At 37.1% G+C, this 21,230-nt stretch overlaps 2 protein-coding genes across 5 annotated transcripts in view; one reads left to right on the top strand and one right to left on the bottom strand.

The window, feature by feature from the left end:
• Nucleotides 1-21,230, top strand: part of LOC145673417 (uncharacterized) — a 755,597-nt gene that overhangs the window by 332,994 nt on the left and 401,373 nt on the right. The gene's annotated exons all lie outside the window — the stretch shown is intronic.
• Nucleotides 3,060-21,230, bottom strand: part of LOC145673418 (uncharacterized) — a 207,508-nt gene continuing 189,337 nt past the window's right edge. For all 4 annotated transcript variants that reach the window (XR_014128765.1, XR_014128766.1, XR_014128767.1 and 1 more), the window contains one exon: nucleotides 3,060-3,280. The gene's annotated coding sequence lies outside the window, so the exon portion shown is untranslated. The remainder of the gene's footprint in view (nucleotides 3,281-21,230) is intronic.

Genomic DNA, 21,230 nt, shown 5'->3' with positions numbered 1-21,230 from the left:
GAGATGTAGGTTTGGATGCGATTCAAGATTTGAGATCCAGATTTTGGACCCAGATCCATGACTCGAATTTCGGATCCAGATCCGAGATCGAACCTAGATCCGGGATTCGGATCTCAAGGACCCGGACCCAATCAGAGCCAGATATTCAGAAGGGGACGCAGACAAGGTTGGACGACGACAAGCCTGGACACTTAATTTTGGTCGCTCCCGACAAGGTTGGACAACGACAAGCTTGGACACTTCTCAATTTATCCTCTTGCGCCAGACTCGAACGAATTTCTGAGGTCTCCAAGCTTGTCGTTGTCGATCCCGACAAGCCTGGATACATCTCATTTTGGGTCGTTGACGACAAGCCTGGACACATTCCTGGGGCGTCCAAGCTTGTCGTGGTCGATCCCGACAAACCTGGACACATCTAATTTTGGGTCGCTGACGACAAGGTTGGCCAACGACAAGCCTGGACACATCCCAATGGGCCGATTTGGTGCATTCAAAGCAAGCAGATCTGACAAATACAACTGTTTATTCACTTGTACGGGTGTACAAGGGCAGTTAGTGTTATCAATGTACAAGGGCAGTTAGTGTTATCAATGTACAAGGGCAACTGTTCTCTCTGATTATACTGCAGTGTTATTTTTATACCAGCGTGATATTCATAAAAATCGTTAGAGTTTGTTGGAACAGACATTTCAAATTGGGTCGTTGACGACAAGCCTGGACACATTCCTGGGGTGTCCAGGTTTGTCGCGGTCGATCCCGACAATCATGGACACATCTCATTTTGGGTCGTTGACGACAAGGTTGGACGACGACAAGCCTGGACACATTCCTGGGGTGTCCAAGCTTGTCAATGTCGATCCCGACAAGCCTGGACACATCTCATTTTGGGTCGCTGACGACAAGGTTGGCCAACGACAAGCCTGGACACATTCCTGAAGGTATCCAGGCTTGTCGGGATCGACCCCGAGATGCTTTGACATATCTCATTTTGGGTCGCTGACGACAAGGTTGGCGCGGTCCCATTCGGAAGTGCCCAAATCCGGATACGGCCATTACTAGTTTGTGACAGTACGTGGTACCTAAATAGTAGTTGATTCTTAAATATTGCATCGTACGTTATTATTTTAAAATTATCGAAGAATGAACATGTTTTCAAATTTCAAAAGTAGTGGTTATGTGGCGACAATTTCCAAGATCTGAAACACAAAGCTTTCCAATTTCTGTATCACCATCTCGACAAAAAGTCCGTAACTTGAACGAAAAATTTGAGCAAACTGGGTCTGTAGTAGTAGTAGCATGGCCGGTTTATAGATAGTCGAGTCAGCAAAAATTTTGATAAGTCAAAGGTCACTTTACCCGGGATCAATGACCTAAGAGTACTTAAGACCACCCGCTCTGAAGTTTGGCAGCGATACCTAGGCCCACCCCCACATTTTAGCAGCGGTACCTAGGACTGACCTCCTTAAATTTCGGAAAATGCCAAATCTAAAAATTTGGCATGGTACAGAGGTACCAGGGTTTATACCCCTGTAAGTTTTGGAGGTCCATCTCGTTCCGTTTCATCCGTAAACATTTGCTAAAATTCTAATTTCGGAGGTTTTTGTCTTAAATTATCCTCTTTTATGATCCCTTATTACCTTATATGGTTATATTGGTGTGTACAGCGGTTCATTCCCTTTCGTAAACCATAAGTACACTGGTGTGCCCTTCGAAAATTTGGGAGGGGTACATTGACCCAGTCCTTAAATTTTTGTAATTACCAAATTTAAAGATTTGATATAGTAGTATAGGTTCTTAATATATACAACTATAAATTTGGGTAGTCCATCTCATTCTCTTTATTGAGTAAAAAATTGCCAAAAATGTAAATTTCGGAGGTTCTTGACGTAGTTTCTCTTTCTTGAGGTCTTATTACCTTATATGGTTATGTGATATGCACATGGGTCCCTTCTCTTTTATAAGTTATGTGTACCTTGCCTCAACCCCTAAAATTCTGGAGGGGTACCTAGGACATCCCCATGAAAGTTTCGAATTTGCCATATTTAAAAATTTGCTATTTAGTATAGGAGTTTAGTATAGTATAGTATAGTATAGGACTTTAGTAAATATAGTATTGTAAGTATAGTATGTATAGGATTTTAATTTGGTATAGTATGGTATAGTATAGTATAGTATAGTATAGTAGTATGTACTTTTGTAACTATGGGTGGTCCATATTGCTCCCTTACATGGGAAAAATTTGCCAAATATGTAAATTTCGGAATTTTTGATCTAATTTGTCCTCGTTATTGAGGTCTTATTACCTCATATATGTGTGTGTACATGGGTGAATACCGTTTTATAAGACATGGGTATATTTATTTTGGGAGGGGTAACTAGGACCACAAGTGCAATTTGGGAATTATCAAAAAAACTAGAATTGGTGAATATTCTTTAGGATCAATTGTAAATTTTGGTGGTCCATCTTGTTTCCTTTAATGGGTGTCAAATATTAATACGGTCAAGTAATCGATGATTGATCTAATTATCTTCTTTGATGAGTCCTTATTACCTTGGGTGTGTACAGGGGTCCTAGATATTGGTACATTAGTTTAGCCTTGGGAGGGGTACCTAGGACCACTCCTTCAATTTAGAAAAACTAAAATTGGTAAATATTCTTTAGGACCCCTTTGTAAGTTTGGTGCTTCATCTTGTTTCCTTTTAAGAATAAAAATTTCCAAAACGTAAGCAATATGTTGTACTGCGGGATAGGCTTTTGGCCTTGAGGATTGGAATCCAAGACATGAGCACACTGATACACACTTTTGGGCCGGGTACCTAGGACCACCCGTTTTAAAACTTGGAAATTGTCGAAAACAATAGTTGGTTCCCTACGATATTTGTTATTCATCAGGTGGAAATTTTGAACGTTGTACCTTAAGATTCATGATCAAAGTCCTCGTCCCATATTGCACACTTCTTAAGAACAATACTTTAAATCTGAAAACGTTATATATATCTTGTTTCATGTACTATACTGATAGTATATCTCGAATTGGAATGAAAAATAAAAACGAATATATAAGCATAAATTATACTTTATTCATTTTTTGTTCCTTCTTCTTGGTACACTAAAATGTTGATAATGTTTACAGTTATTGTAGATGTTGTTTCATTACAAATCCACATTTTTGTATTGCGTGTTTCTTGTTTAGACCTCCTCCTTTTCCTCTTCTTGATTGTGATGACTTTTTTTGTTATGTAGCGTAGCACTGCTTTACAAAACTTCCAATTGGGAGTTCTGTAAAGAGAACGAGGAGAAAAGATCATTGTAGATATTGATGGTGATAGAAACAAAACATTTAAAAGTGCATTCTCAATAATAAATAGGATAAAATTACCTGGACAGTGTATTGCAGCAATCTACGGACATTGGCAAAGGATACCGTTGTGCACATATATTGAAATTTACGCAGAGATTTTCCTTGGACTTTACATTATAAATAAATATATATTTTCTAAGGATAACTGCCACATTTTGTTGATCAAAGATTTGGCATTTAAGTACTGTTATATTTATAATACATACAGATGTTAAGAATGCAACGTGTTACGGTACGTTAGGAGGAAGATCGTAGCTATCAAAATATTCTCAATAACCACGATTATCAAAGTAGTAATGGCCTGACCTGAGGTAAATTTTGCCGCCCCCGGAATCTGGCTCCCAGGCGCCCAGGTCAGTGACCTAGGGGTGCTTAGGACCACCCCTCTAGATTTTGGCATGGGCATTGGCCCACCCCGTAAAATTTTGCAGGGGTACATAGGACCACCCCCCTTAAATTTTGGAAATTGCAAAATCTAAAAATTTGGTATGGTAGCCTAGGACCAGGGTATGTACCTTTATTAGTATTGGGGGTCCACCTCGTTCCCTTTCATGAGTACAAAATTGCCAAAATATAAACGTAAGCAATACGTTGTACCACGTGTTTGGTTTTTGGCCCGTTTCATTCCCTTTGATGAGGTTTTATTACCTTATATCGTTATATGGGCGTATACACGGGTTCATTTCCTACCATAAGACATGGGTATATTGATGCCCCCTTTAAATTTTTGGGAGGGGTACCTTGGCACATCCCTTAAATTTTGGAAATTCTCCAATTCAAGCATTTGGTATTATAGTACAGGACCTCAATATGTATCATGATAAATTTGGATGGTCTACCTCGTTCCCTTTCATGGGTACAAGATTGTTGAAAATTAGTACGATCACGTGTTTGGTTTTGACCTAAGGAGGAAGACCGGAAGATAACAGGATCTCATCCCCTTTGATGAGATCCTGTTATCTTATATGATTATATTGGTATGTAGAGGGGTCAATTATCTTAATAAGACATAGGTATATTAGTGCACCCTTTTAAAATTTGGAAGGGGAACCTTGGCCCACCCCTTAAATTTTTGAAATTGTTTAATATAAGCATTCGGTATTATAGTATAAAACATCAATATGTATCACGTTGGGTGATCCATCACGTTCCCTTTCATGGGTAAAGAACTACCAAAAATCAAATTTCAGAGGTTATTGACCCATTTTATTTCATTTGATGAGGTCTTATTACCTGACATGATTATATGAGCATGTATAAGGGTCTATTCTATTTCTTAAGATATAGTTTTGGTGAATACGTTGAAAATTTTGAAGGAGTACATTGGTCCCCACCGTAAATTTTGGAAATTGCCAAATGTAAACATTTAATATAGTACTATAGGACCCAAATACGTATTAGTATAAATTTGGGTGGTCCATTTTTGTTCCCTTTTTATAGATAACAAATGTTAAAAATTCAAATTTCGGAGGTTATTGACCCTCTTTGATGCGTTTTATTACTTTATATGAACATATGAATGTGCTCAGGGGTTTATTTTCTTTTATAAGGCATGAGAACATCGATGCTTTCATCTTAAAATTTAGTAGAGGTACATTGGCTCTCCCTTAAAGTTAGGAAATTGCCGAATTTGGTATAATAATATAGGTTCTTAATATATACCATTATAAATCTCGTTCCGTTTCATGGGTAAAAATTACCAGAAATTATTATGACCACGTGTTCGATTATTGACTCGATTTATCCCCTTTGATAAGGATTTAGCACGTTATATGGATATGTACAAAGGTTTATTACCTTTATATTTTTATGTTCCCTTTTAAATTTCGTTGGGTTACATAGAACCATTCCTTAAATTTGGGAATTATCAAATAACAAAATTTGGTAACCGTTTTCTAGGACCCATTGTAAATGTTGGTGTCCCTCTTATGGCCAAATATTCAAACTTTAAAGGTTATTGACCTATTTTATCTTTTTTGAGACATCTTTAATATTGAATGAGTACATGATTTATTACTTTTGCATAAGACACAGGTGTACTTGTGTACCAATCTTAAATTTTTGGAGGGGTACATTTCTTATTGTTAAATCAATAATTGGTAATTGCTCTTAGAATTGGGTGGTATCTCATTCTTTGGGTAAATCATTGTGAAATATTAGTATGGTAACGTGATCAGTTATTGACCTATGATGGGATTAGGAGTCCAGGACATTGGTATTTAACACTAGAAGGACCAAAATTTTTACCTCCCTAGAAGTGCCGAGCCTTCATTTTGACGCTATTTAATTGCAAGAGATGTATATAATTTTTCTTTATATTTCTCTTATTTTAGCTTTAACTTAATCTGTTTAATCGACTAGCTTATGTTTTATGTAAGTGTTTTCGTGATATAATACAGGGTGATCCACTTAACCCCGTCAATATGTTAAATATAATATTAATATTGGAAGTTGGCCCACAGGACAGTGACATGAAAAATTAAAATAAAGGAATAATACGTAGATTCCTACGTATGAAATCTTTTTACTACTCACGTAATCACCCAACCTGCCCTGTATAAATTGGCTTGGCTATTTTTCTTTAGTACATACCCTGTGTATAATACACCAAAATAATTATTTTTATTTCAAACTTTTTATTACATGAAAGTAAATTTGCATTTTCAATATAATTTATTTCAACTACACTGAACTCAAGACAGCAACACTTATCTCGGTCTTACATTTGTCTACTGTGAGTGGATTTTCTGATTGCTATCCATAAACGTTTATAGTGATATAACCTTTTCTTTCTGATTCAAGCACATTTTGGGGAGTTCTCTTTTTTTGCACGCATACTACCAATAAAGGAAATCTGTTCCTTTTTCAAAGATTCGGCTAATTTTTAACTAGTAAGAAAAGTTATCGCAAGTAACATTCTGTCCTCTGTTGAGAAAAGGATTCATCGTCTTCAGAACAATATATTCGCCTAACTGTAAGTCCCGACGTCGTACGTAGTCGTTTCCCAGGTAGGGAATGCCTTTGAGTTCATACCGTGACTTTACAACTGCAAGCAACCATATTTGAATCCAAATTTGTCAGGCTTTTTTGGCATATATTATGTGTATTTGCATCTCATCTTAATAGAGATTAACTGTTCATCCACACAAACACTGTCGTGGGTTTTACAGTGCCTGATACAATTCTGAATGAATAAGTTCTACACAAATGATACCAAAGCAAGCTTGTTTGCTTTCAGCATTGAAAAGCTAGGGCACTTTTCATCAAATCAAAGATACTTCATTATTTCAAGAAATATCTTTCTTTCCATAATTTTTCTGTAAAACACTGATCCACAGGTTACGTTCTATAGTTCCTTTACCGGCAGTGGCGGCGTAAGGGCGGGGCGAGCGGTGCCCACGCCCCGGGCTCCACTTTGTGAGGGGCCCCCGACGGTAAGTAAAAAATAATTACTATGGAACCTTATTAGCTTGAGCCGTACAAGGGCCGTCAAGGTTTATAATCCACACTTTCCCTAAATGTAAACGCAATTAATTGTCAAGTTTCAGTATCTTGGAGGCTCCGAAAGAAATTTAAAGAAAAAAGCTCTGAATATAGGTGAAAAATAAAGTAAATGTTTCATACTCTTGGGGGGCCTCCAAAGAATTTTAAAGGAAAAGGTTGAATGCAGGCGAAAAAATAAAACAGACGTTTCACTTTCTTGGGGCCCCCAAGAAAATTTTAAAAAGTTGAATGTAGGTAAAAATAAATGAAATAAAAGTTTTACTCTCTTGGGGCCCCAAAGAAATTTAAAGGAAAAATGTATGTGGATTAAAATATGGAAGTTTCACTGTGTTCAATAACCTCAGAGAAATTTAAAGGAAAAGCTGAGTGTAGATTAAAATATAATGAAAGTCAAAGTATATTGTGTTATTTACATTCTAAGGTTTTATGATGCAAGTAATGGGGCCCCGTCTGCTAGCCTGCTTCCTAAACTATCACTGTTTATTTATTTATTTATTCATATATCAGTTCAAGAGAAGGGTAGAAAGAAGGGATCAACGTATATAATGCTCTATTAGGGTACTAGCATTCTGTTCCTAATTAAAAGCTCTTTGGTGTAGACGTTGTAGTCGCTGATTCACTTGTTTTCCTTCTGTCTTTATTCTTTTGTCCTTTACAAGTCGAATTTTCAGCGAGCGAAACCTTTTGCTTAGCTGGTTTCCCCATTTCTGCTCTTGTTTTTTTTTTTTTTTTTTTTTTTTTGCGTATGAATTTAAATGTTGTTGAGTTGATTTTAGTTTAGCGTCCCTTTCAGCAGCGAGACTATATGAGACGTGGACCTACTGATTAACGTGGAATCCGAACCACATGAGCTCCCGCCGGGAATCGAATCCGGGTCTCCCACGCCAAAGGCGCGTACGCTAACCGCTTAGCGACGGAGGAGCTCTCGTATGAATTTAAATTTCAGCCCACAAATTTAGAGTGAAGAAAATGTTCAATAAGAAAACAAGTGTTCAAATAATCAAAGTACTTCAGCATTATATTTAATTCAACTCCTGATTGTTCTAATATGGAACACTTGTCACAAATCCTTCGATTTGTGGACATACAACGTGATTCTGTTCAAATTCGAGAAGCATTTATTGATTTAATCTCTGTTGAAGGGAAGACTGCTGAGAGTATTTCTGCTGAAATACTGAAGAAACTTCAATGTAATAGGCTTGGTATTAAGATTCCAGAGGCCAGTCTTGTGATAATCAGGCTACAATGGCCGGACAATAATCTGGAGTTCAAACTTTGATACGGAATATAAGTCCTTTGGCCATTTTCGTTCCTTGTACCAGTAATTCATTAAACCTTGTGGCTGACATGCTGCGCACGTTAACGTTCTGGTGACTTTGTTGGGAGCAATGGAACGTTTGTTGGTATTCTTCTCTAGATCTATTCACCGATGGAATGTGCTGCAAAATCACGTAAAGATTGGTCTGAAACGTGAAAATGACACTACATGGAGTTCAAAAGCAGAAGCTTTAAAGGCACCTTCTAGTCGATTGGATGAAGTAATTGATCTGTTGGAAGATCTGCGTGACACTTCGATTGAAACGCTTGATACTAGAAGAGATGCTGGTCTTCTTGCAAGCATCCAGTCATATTTTCATCGCTTTACTACATTTTTGGTCTGTAAATCTCTCATATATTGATCGGATCTAAAAATGCCTTAAATCTCAGGATATGAGTTTCAATCAAACTCTTGTTCAGTTACAGAGCCTGGTTAACACCATTAATATCTGAAGACTTGAGCTGGCCAAAGAAATCATATCCACAACTGAAAGAAGTTGCAGGGCATGGAACATGACTGTGGGTACACACAGTAGGAGGAGATGCATGCCTGGGGAAGCAAAGAATGAAACCTGACTGCACAGGCCGAAGTGTGAGAGCGAGGAAAGGCTAAAAGGATGCTGCTCTGATTTGGCTTTGTTCTACCCGAATGACCTGGATGGCTTATTATTTTAAGATTGTAAGGATTTAATCCGTTCACTAAGGTGTGCTCAGAAAGCTAAAGAACAACTTGACTTTTCACCACAAGGTATCCTGAAATATGTATCTTCAATGGGGCTTGAAATTTACTAAAGTTTGGCAACCACTCTTCAGATTTTTATAACACTGCCCGTATCCGTCGCATCTTGTGAAAGGTTTTTCACCAAATGAAACTGACAAAATCATACTTGCGTTCCACAATGAGTCAGAAAAGATTCACGAATCTAGCCATTATTTCTATCGAAAATGAAATAGCATCCACTGGATTCTGATAATATAGTTAAGACTTTCGCTGCTACCAAAGCAAGGAAGGTATTCTGAATGTTGGTGGAACATAGGCTAATATGGTAGTGGAACCACTGGCGAAAGTAGTCTAATGTTTCAAGTAAAGGCATTAAAAATACAAAAGTACCAAAAGAAAAAGAAATCTTTGTTTTACGTCCCATGGTTATGCCGGTTAGGCTAAAGGGGACGATGATGATGAGGAATGAAAAAGTGGAATGAAGAAAGTGAGAGGAAACGGGAGAACCCCGAGAAAACCCACGAGCACGATGTTTGTCCACCACAAAGTCCGGAACCCCAAGCACCGGAGGTGAACGCTTTACCACTGAGCCACCACGCCCCCAAAAGTACAAAAAGAGTAATAAAAAACTGTAAAGATTTGCCAATTGACTGGTGATAGGTGGTAATGAAAAGTAGGATGGTATAACCTGTAGTAGAATTCTGTGCTCACATATTTAATCTATAATATCCCCAATTATTCAATATATTCAGGATTTTTTTGTCATAATATATTCTAATACTAAGTATGTTAGTAAATGGTAATGGAAATAGTCATAAGTGATAGAATATAAACATGACTGAATTATTAAATACAAAATAATATAATCATAAAATAAGTGCGAAACCTGGAAACAATAGAGAAAAAAAGCAGGAGAGAAATATTCTTGTGCTTAACTATTCATTGATATTTCGGCAAAAGCAGCGGAACTAAACAGATCGTATATTATCACTGGAGAGAAACCGAATGTTAAAGTGAATGGAGCTAATTGTAGGAAGAAAAATCTAATCAAATAAAACCCACCTAACGTAAATTCAGACAGGTGAGAAACCATGAATAAACAATCACATGATAAATTGCGCAGGATAAACACCAAAGGCGAGAATCAAACAAAAATATTCTAGAAAACATAGAGCTTACATTTAAAAATCACATTATTATATAGCCTATTATATTATTATTTGCAATTTTTGCAGTATCAGCTCATTGTTACGTTTTGTGCGTAAATTTGTCTCTAACTGTATTATTAGGAGCATTACTTCCACTATTCCGTCTAATTACAGCACGCGTTGATTTTACGATAGTATAGGTGTAGGATAAATTCTGGATTCTTGATTGTTACGTTTTGTTTGTTCTTACGATTGTTATTTCTGTTGTGGATTGTAGTTTCCGTTACACTTGTATCCCTAATCATTTTTCTATCGTGTGCTTTGTTTAAAAATGAATAAAAAAGAAAAAGTATGCAATGATAATCGTGGTCCAGTTTTATTTCTAGATACCAGCCTGAAGGCGGTTCTAAGCATTTAAAATGCTGAATGTCAGCCCTTTTTGTTTAATATATCCCAGATTATAATGATCTAAGCACACACACCAACGGGAAAGGGGGAGGAGCAAACAGAAAGAATGATTAAGTAAATGAATGTCAAAAATAGAAGTGTATAAATCACGATTGTTTGAAAAGGGGCCCCAACCTACTTCACTGGCCCCGGGCCCCAGTTTGCCTTACGCCGCCACTGTGTAGCTCAGCTATAGCTACAAGCTACAGGTTTAGACTTGAAGTGGCGCTACGTCTAGAGCTTCCAAATTTGTAGCTAGCTATTCCAGCTTCGCCATAGCGCGCTACTGTACTACTTCGACTATGAGTTATATAAGTAACAACTATCACCTAGTGTAACTTGTGTCATATACTGTATATACGGAAAAGTTAATGACAAAGTAACGCGATACATTTTAAAAGTAAGTTAACCAAGAGATATAACTCTAGACGAGATATTTCACGTTTCTGTCAAATTATATTTCTATATCATCATTTTGCTTTTAATGTGCCTATATTAAGCCTATTCAAAATTACCCTATATATATATTCAAAAGTTTGGACTACTTTTTAGAAAATTCATTTCGCATAATTTATGAATCTTCACGTTTATGCTCTGAAGCATGAGAGAACACCAGCTTGTCATTATTGCCCAAATTGATACTCATTAAACACTTTTACTGATATTTTCAACAGAACAGCAGAGTGTATAAACAGTAAAGAAAATGTGAGGTAATTGTCACTTGAATATCTTTTCCCCAATGAAAATCCTGCGGTGCTGTATGGATGCGAAACATGGTGCTGTAAACAGAATCTGTGAAGCTTTATTTGGAATAATAATATAAAAAATCGTTCTGTTTTTCAAATGTCCAATGAAAACCGTGGCCATTGTCACCTGAACTGATAACAGCTACTGAACACTGCGTAAATCTATTAATTCTTCAAAATAGCTATGCAAGAAATTTATCGAGTTGGAAATTTACACCGGACTTGACAATGAACTTTGCTTTGTAACAATCCTCTTCACAGCCGAACCAAGGATTTTTTTTTTTTTTTTTTTTTAACGGAGAGATCAGATACAGGAAGACTCACTAAGCCGGACATACTGTCACTTCCATAAAAGCGACAACCGATCTAACCTCTAGCGATGAAAATCGGTCCATTTGAATGCGTTGAATGAAACGTACCGACTCTAGTTGTGCAATTGGTTTAAATTGGTCGTCTCGCGGCTTGTTCACCACAGAGCCGAGCTCAGAAAGACCGCTCATATATCACGTCTACCGAGCCGAAGGCGCACCTCAACCGAGCCGACTCGAGAGGATGGTTCATCTGAGGCGAGTCGAACAGTGCGGATAGTTCATCGCAACCTAACCGGCTCTTGTGGTGCGCATTACCAAGCTTTTATTGGCTACCTCTAGTAGAAGGATATCACCCCAAAAATCCAACTAGATATGTGTCAATTGTTGAGGAACCGTGCAACTTCGAATGCTACTGTGGGAATTTGCGTTGCAGATTTCTAAAAGGTCAAAAGTTCATTGTTAATGATCTTCGCTGAAGTACACCTTCAATAATACTGACAGAAAATATTGATGTTACCCATGACAGAATTGCAAAATCAAAACCTTTGGTGTGCTATAGAAATTTTGTATCAGAAGTTACAACATCCTCTGATGAAGTCTTGAAGATTCAAATGTGGCAGAGCATGAGGAAAATATTGACGAGGCAGGTTCCCAAATCTGAATGCTTAAATCCTGCGCAGGGCAGCGAGTTTAGTGTTTTTTCTAGGTGTATGTTTCCCCTCGAAGTTGAAACATCGCCCTGCGCAGGATCTAAGATATATTACTAAATAGTGTCCCACTATAGCCGCAACTCATTTTGATTTCTCTTCAGACCAGAGCCGTAGCTAGAGATTACACCGCCCCGGGGCGAAGCAGAATTCGGCGCCCCCTACACTCACGTTACCAAGCTTTTTTCTTTTCCTTTTTCTCTCTTTCTTTTTATATATATATAAGAAAAGGAACTTTTGTTGTTATGTTCCCTAAATATTTATCAAGCTTCTTGAACAGACCATTGCAACAGCCAAAAGCGATCATTATGTATTCTTTTACAAATAAGAACTGTTTTCAAGAGGCTTATTTTGAACTTTCTGTTAAACTTGACAAAACTATCTTTGGTTGTATACAGGTCCACTTGGAGAACAATTATGGAAATTGCAACTATTTACAAATGTTTCATATTATCGATAAGAAATGAAATTTCAATACATTAGAATCTATGTTTAGTATAAAATGTTCGAAATAGATGACAGCATTAATTTCCAGTAATAATTGTAAATGTTTGTAATAATTTTATTCTCTATCTGACCACACAAATAACTTTTTAATTTCGATTGTTTTGCGGTAAAAAATATTTTGTGAAATGTAACGGAAATTCAGAAGGAGACTCCTTTGCGAGTTGATCAATGAGGTGAAGAACATATTTAATTTTGTATTTAAAATCAAAAATATAGTTTGGCTACTGCATATGTTTGAAACTATAGTAACGAGAGTTCTGAATATAATTTTATTTATTACTAATTAATACGTTAAAATACACTAACACAAACACACACACACGTGTATATATATATATATATATATATATATATATATATATATATATATATATATATAGAGAGAGAGAGAGAGATGTGTGTGTGTGTGTGTGTGTAGTACGTATTTAGATAGATAAAAGTATCACACAACTAAATACGTATGCACAAAAAATATCCTGGCGATGCAAGTAGTTGATGGAGAAATGATGACAATAAATTCCTTCAGATTGGAAGCATTTTATATGTCAATGGAATAAAAAAAACATTGATAGGTGTTCTTTCTAGTGATCAGTCTTTGGAAAAGACGAGCTTCGTTGGTTAAATTTTGACTCCGTATGTCCTATTCTACAACTCCTTAGAGTTTGAAAATGTTATTATTCCCCTTGTTTACCTTCATTTCTAATATTCCCGCGCAAACAGCAACGTGTGCTTGGATGTCTCCTCATTCCTTTCATTTTCATACCTTCATTCTCACCATCGTGATTAATCCGATTGCGTAGAAAAGCATAATTAACATCAAAATGTCGAACACGTATTTCAGACTTTAAACGCTTCTGATTTTGAAAGCCCTCGTGCACCCCCTATAAGTGATTTCTTGGTACCTAGTATATCACACTGTCATTAAGAAATAACATATAATAACTTCCTTTAAGTAATAAGTAAAAACTTCTTGTAACTAATTTAAATGTTTTGGTTGATAGCGAAGCGAGCAAGAAAATGTTTACCAAATCTATTTCTTTGCAAACCGACAACAATATTGATTTAACAGGGCACCAATATCTTTTCCGGGCGACGCATCATTATCTTTTTCAACACTTTTTCTCTTTTCTTCTTGCTCATTCGACACCCTCTTACTATCAGCGCCCGGGGCGACCAACCCGCTTGCCCCCCTCTAGCTACGGCTCTGCTTCAGACAAGCTTTTCTATAGGAAAATGTGAAAGATATCTCACTTATAAGCACATCATTTATCTTTAAAAACAGGATACAAGCAGTTTTTTTTTTACAAGAAATATCGTAATTCAATGTATGGCTTACATCCCGTATTTTGAACCTGAGACAAAACCGATTTGATGACAGTAGAGAATACACCTCATCTCCTCTCGAAAAATACTAAGTGAGCATGTTCGGAGTAAGGAGATGACCAAAGTATTATGCAACTGACTGTATAACCGCCACCAGGTTATAGAAGTATTTTTGTGGACGCTCTGTATATTTCGTAAAGACAGTGACTATTTTTTTCGATTTATACTTTATTCTACGACGCAAATAAGTTCTCTCTTCGGTGGGAATTGCTTCTTTCCCACACAATTGGACAAAGAAGTCTTTCATCATTTTCTCATATATATATATATATATATATATATATATATATATATTAAAACATTGCTTTTTGGTGAGAATATTTGTCAGCGACGAACCTTTTCAGTGTTTCTCCCTGACTTATTATTATGCACAGTATATATACTGCAGTTATATGGAACTAAATTAAGTGAATTTTTCCACTTATTTAAATATTGCAGTAGTTTAGAAAAATACTGGCTTACCAGTCGTTCAAGTGACCAAAGTGACGCCAGTCACGTTGGTTTTAAAGCTCGTTATCTGTACTTTCTCACGACAGCGTTATCGCAGTGTCTCGTGCATCGTAGCCAGTAGACTAAAATTAACATAAATTATTTTCTGTATTCCGGTTGCATGAGCATACAGGTGATCTAAGTGAGTGGTTTTTGGAATAAACTGCCAACACTCTTTAGTCGACCACTGTAGCTCGTACCTTGAGCTTTGGTGCTCAGGGAGTTTGACTCCAGGTCTGGAAGCCGTAACCACGCACGTCGCGTCGAGCTTCAAGTATGACTTTGTGTTAAGGGGAATAAGCTATTAGCCGGTGAAGGACGTTCTCTTACTGCTACCCCCAACTAGTGAAGTCCCAGGCGTCCTCCAACATCAGCATTCTACTTTCCTTTTTTTTAATTTCCTGAAGATTCATCTTTACGCTTCAGGATTGTTTGGCGCAGCAACTGGATTCATACGTGGGATTGTCCCGACAACTTTTCCCCAGTGCTAATCCCCCAAGTGTGTCGATGGTGTGAGAGAAGCATTTGCAGTGGAATCTGAATTATAATCTTATATATATAAAGGGCTACAGTGCATTAGAAAGGCAAAGTGTGATTTTAGTGATGGAAATTATTATACATATTCTGTGTTCAGTATTCGCTATTTTTTATATCTTCACTATTTTTTATATCATAGTATTTTAATAAATAAATATAGTGTTATTTAATCCAGTGTGTTTTCGTTGTCTGTGTGAGTGATGTTTGTGTGCGTTATGGTCTGGATGACCTTCTGATCGTCCGTGAGGTTTTCGAGAGGAGATACCCGAACCTCTCGACGCCTAATGCTCGGTTCATCATTGAGACCGACGAGCGATTTGGAAACAATTTGTAATCCTTCTTGGAGAGGTCCTTCATCGTCCTATCCAGGTAATTTCAGGTATCAGGAAAATACTTATTGGTAGGACCACGAACCACGAACAGCGACCAGATTACACGGAGTGGTTACAAATAAATGAGGCCCGAACTACCGACCCGAATCAATACCATTGGTGCTCGAATACTCATAAGATCAATATTTTAATATACCATTTCTCTTTCAGCTCAGTACCAGGAATTAAAACAAAACTTCTCTTTTAGGTAATTTTAATCATATCGTGTTGTGATATTATATTTTATTCTAATTGTATGTTTTAAGCTTTATCTTGTTCAAGATGACACACCAGGAAGTAGACTTGGCTACTAAGCTAGATTTACTTCTACAAAAGGCAGATAAAAACGATCAGAATTTTGCTCATCTTAAAGAGAATTTTGCTAGATTAGAGAAAGAAAGTAAAGAGTCCCGTGGTGAGAATAAAGAAAATCTAGATAGATTAGAAAAAGAGTTAAAGAGTGAGTTAGTTAAGAAGTTAGACGCTGCACAAAAGGAATGTCGAGAAAATAATGAAAGATTAGATGAAACTATTAGGACTGTAGAAGCCGAAAGTAAACGTAGGAACGAAATCCTCAAACAAAAATACGATGGCATAACACTTAATATCCATGACCAGCTTCATGAAGTCAGTCATAGTACTAAACAGGCAATCGAACTCGCCACACAGACCAACGTCGAAGTGAGGCAACAAAAAGAAGAAATATATCATCGCGCAGAAGAAATAGAAACAAAAGTCTGTAAAATTCAGAATCATTTAGGAGGCTTGCACGAATGCACACAATCCCTCCAGGGTCAGTTGGAATCAGCCCGTGATGTGTGTTAGGCTAATAAGGAGCGCTGCGTTAGTTTACATATAGACACAATCGATAAATTAGATGTGATGCATGACCGTATGGAGGAAATGTCCAAACGCGTAGAAAGGCAAGGAAAAGACATTAAGATGGTATATGAAGAAGCGAAACTAATAGATTATAATATGAAGGTAAAAAGTCAATCTAACGCAGAGTGTCGCGCTGAAATACGGGCAATAGATAAGAACATAAAAGAAATTAGGCGTGCTATGGTAGAACTCGCTCAGAGAATAGAAAGTATCGAAAATAGAGCGTCAGAATTCGAACCCCGAATAGAAGCAGATACTCCTAGACAAGTTAGAAATAGGCACTATAGTTATTCGGTTTATTCGGAATGTAAGGACACCAGTAGTAGTGACAGCGCAAGTGATGATTCAGAACTCAAGGTTGTGTGTGAGCGAAGGCGCAAGCGCGAGAAAAATGTTACTTTCACAAATCGCCAGAGAAACAATACGAGACTAAAAGATGATGTCATGCTTAAGGAAATTCAGTGTTTTCCTAAATTTCAGGGTGATCCTTCTAGTGAATCAATTCACAATTATTTGCAAAAGCTAGAGCTTACAGCTCAATCAGCCAAACTTTCTGATAAAGCTCTGTTTAAGCTCATTCCACATTCATTGCAAGGAGTTTGATTAAGTTGGTACAATATCAGGAAAGACGACTTTACTAACTATGATCAAATCAAACAAGCACTTATTGAAGCTTTTGCGGGAAAAGCTACCTGTAAAAGTAGTAGGTTCGATCCCAAGGTACATAGTTCCGTAGATGATTTCGCGCTAGATCAATTCAATAAACTTCGTGAATTGACACCGCAATTACCTGAATTTCTCATACTTACAGATGTAATAAAGACTTTGCCTAATAGATTTAAAACTGAGCTTTTCCTTCACTCATGTAACAATATCATGGAATTTTTGGCCGCAATTCAAAAATTAGAAACTTTACATGCTCAGCAAAGTCGTAGAGAGGAAAGATACAAACAGGGTAATAATTATAATGGTAATCAAAATTCCCGTTTCCAAAGTAACCAACGAAATTTTTCGTATAATAAGAGTAATAATCAAAGGTACCAGGATTAGCGTGTAAATAATATGAGAATTGATAGGAATCAGAACCGAGGTCGTACGCGACATGACAACAGTAGAAATAATAGGAACCGACCCTCGAGATCACGTGATCAGAGAAATAGTGAGGAACGGAACAGGAATCGCAACTCGCGCGATAATATAACACTAGACCTGAACGAAAGAACAATTATTCTAGGAACCGGCGAAACAATAGTAGCAATAATGAAAGGAGGAATAATGACAGTAGAAATAACAACAATAGGCAAAATCATAACAATAGGAACAACTCAAACCGGTCAAACCGACGTAATGAATGGAATTCTGGCCACTCGGAAAACAATTAGAAGGCGGTACTGTGGACCGGGTACCGGCCAATACATACTATCCCACTACAGATCCAACTAAACATTTTCTGGTATCTCATACTCACATTTGTAGTGCAAATAACCCCGATTTGGCTAGAAGTGACTGTGAATCGGACACCGATTGTCTAGATCATTATATTAATGCGCAACTCAACCCTATCTCTGCTAAACTTAAAGTTTTAGTTTGTAATACTGAAGTTGAATGTTTGGCGGACACAGGCTCCGACACATGCCTCATGTCTTTAGCGCTTTGGAAACGCCTTACTGCAGATGTGACGTCACCCAAACTCACTCCAGCTGATGATGTACTTTTAGTGGATTTCAGTGGGTCAACCAGAAGAAAAGTAAAAGGTGACACATTAGTCACTATTCAAATTGATAATATTTCTGTTTATGTAAAAGTGTATGTTACAGAATATCTTAATCAAGATCTCATTTTAGGACTCGATGCACTTACCGCCTTGAGAAGCCAAATTAACCTTTCAGATGGCACGATTTCTATGGAATATAACAATTTTAAAACCATTATTAATATTTTACCAGAAAATTTTGACTTTCAGGAAATCTCCGAAGACGAAGAGAGAGATACGATAGATGATAATTTTTCTGTTTCAGCTGCCACTTTTGTAAAACAATGTGCTACAGACGAACAGATTAGAGATGCTGTTAATCGCACTTTTAATTTAAACAACCAACAGAAAAGGAAATTATATTCTCTTTCATCACAATATAGGGATATTTTCACAAATTATCCAGGCCTTTGTAAAGATTTTGTTTACGAAATGGAGGTGAAAACATACAAGCCATTAGTACGTAAACAATACGCCATCCCTCATAAGTATCTCCAAGATGTACGAGATGAGATTCACAAGTTATTAGAATTAGAATGAATTTGTCATTCGAATTCTGTTCACAGCAATCCTATCCTTGTAGTCCCCAAGAAAAACGGGAAACCAAGGGTATGTGTCGATCATCGTTTGCCGAACCAGTTTGTAAAACTTCGCCAAACAAAATCTGAAGGCATACGGGACTTGTTATTAAAAGTAAAATGTAAACCTTTCCTTAGCTCTCTGGATCTTGTAAGTAGCTATAATCAAGCTTTGTTTACTCCTAAGTCACAGGAATATACAGCATTCAATTACGAAGGCCAGTATTACTAATATCGAAGTCACATGTATTGGTTACAAAAATGGTAGCAGTGTATTAAACAGTATACTCCAAAAAGTATTGGGACCAGAGTTACATGCTAAAATCTTACGATATATCGATGATTTGGCTTGATTTACAGATAGCTTCGAAGAACATCTTCCATTGGGAGACAAATCTTTGAAAAGTTTAGAGAACACAATCTTACCCTTAACATTGAAAATTTCGTTTTGCACTAATTCAATATCTTTTCTAGGTTTCTTGATTACTCCCGAAGGCATCAAAAAGGATCCAAAACCCATAGAAGCGGTTCATAACATACCCAGACCTACCAATATTAAATCTTTACAATCTGTAATTGGTCTCTTTAATTGGTCACGAGATTTTATTCCTCATTTCTCAGAAAAAATGCCTCTTTTTCAGCTTCTCAAAAAGGAAAAACGGTGGCAATGGCTTGAAAAACACGAACAATCTTTTCACCAAACTAAGGACGACATTTGTAAAGATGTTCTCTTCTCTCACCCTGATTTGAATTTACCTTATTATTTAGAATCAGATGCATCCCGCCTGCGAGTCAGTGCAGTCTTATATCAGTACAATGATGGACAGAAAAAAGTAATCCAGTTCGCTAGTCGGACTTTAACACCTGCTGAGTCCCGCTATAGAGTGAGTGAGCTGGAATGCCTTGCAATCGTATTTGCGGTCCGAAAGAGGCGGCAATTACTAATTGGTCACCATGTTATTTTTATTATAGATCATAAAAATCTTAGTTGGTTGGATAAGGCCAAGCCTTGGAACACTCGTCTTCTTACATGGTCCTTGGAATTACAACAGCTGGACTACGAAATACGTTTCCAGAAAGGTTCCGAAAACCTTTGTGCAGATGCGCTTTCAGGTCTCTTCCTTTCCAAAGAATTACCAACTAAACATGTTCATCTTTTATAGGCTATTCAAGACAAAATCAAAAATATTTCAGTTGAAGAGTTGCAGAACGCACAAAAGGAAGATCCTGATTATTTCGTCATTATTTCTTTTTTGCCAGGCGAGGAAATAGAAGAGCTTCCAAGGAATTGACGCAATTGGGAAAAAATTCAAACTCGATAACGGTATTCTTTTGTACAGAGATTTTCATTTCCCAGACTCATATAAAATTTGCATTCCCAGGTCATTAGTGAATACCGTTCTCACAGCTTACCATGACGATTTAGATCACCCGGGAGTAGACAAAACGCTTCGGATCATCTCAAAATCATTTTATTGGTGTAAAATGAGATCAGATGTGAAGCAACATTTAAAGGATTGTGTGAAATGTATGCAATTTAAGTCCGATCACCACCCACCAGCTCGTTTCTTATCCACTAATCCTTATTCGGCACCTAGAGCTTTATTAGCCCTTGATTTTTTAGTTCCGTACCCATCAGGCGAAAATGGTGCGCGCTTCGCCCTGGTTACTGTTGATGTGTTTACTCAATTTTGTACAGCTTACCCCTTGAAGAACGCCACTGCTACTTCAGTTATAAAGTGTTTATTTGATATATACATGCTTCATTTAGGTATCGTGGAAGCGGTGCTGACAGACAACGCTGCAGTGCTTCATAGCAAAAAGTTTCTATCTAAAATGCAAGGGTACAGTATTAAAGTCCATCATACAACAACGTATCACCCCATGAGTAACATCACAGAACACTCTAATAAAATTCTTGTATCTACCCTTAGGTCATTATGTTGCCAGTTACATAACAAATGGGTCGAAAACCTGACGCAAGCAGTTCTGTTACATAACTACTCAATCGTTAAAAGTTTTGGTATTTCACCAGCAAGTTTGTATCTTAATATTCATTTTTCTCGTCCCGTTTTCAAGCATTTTGGTTTACAGGTATCTGAAGATTTTGATAAGGAAGACGGGATTAGTTGGTCGAATAAACTACTAATGGAGGACAACCGACGAAAAACCATCATTGAAAAAAATGAACGCACGATGGAACAACAGTCAGGAACAACGACAATGTATAAAACAAGGAAGTTTAATTTTTCTAAAGCAGCGTAACATTAGTAGTCTATTGAAATGTGAAATCTCCAAATTTTTTGATTTGACCGAGGACCCCTTTTATGTGTTAAGGTTATTAACGACCGTGATTTTGAACTTGTTGACCCTTCCACAGGTGAATATTTAGGACTTCATTCCATAAATAGGACTAAACTATGGGAACCTACCCCTGAAACCCGTGAAATTTGGATGGCCTTGGCAC

This window comes from Thermobia domestica, chromosome 16 (assembly GCF_964235325.1).
Source record: "Thermobia domestica chromosome 16, izTheDome1.hap1.1, whole genome shotgun sequence".
In the NCBI taxonomy this organism is placed as follows: domain Eukaryota; kingdom Metazoa; phylum Arthropoda; class Insecta; order Zygentoma; family Lepismatidae; genus Thermobia; species Thermobia domestica.
Note: the sequence above shows the minus strand (reverse complement) of the source record. Positions and strands in the feature narration are given on the sequence as shown.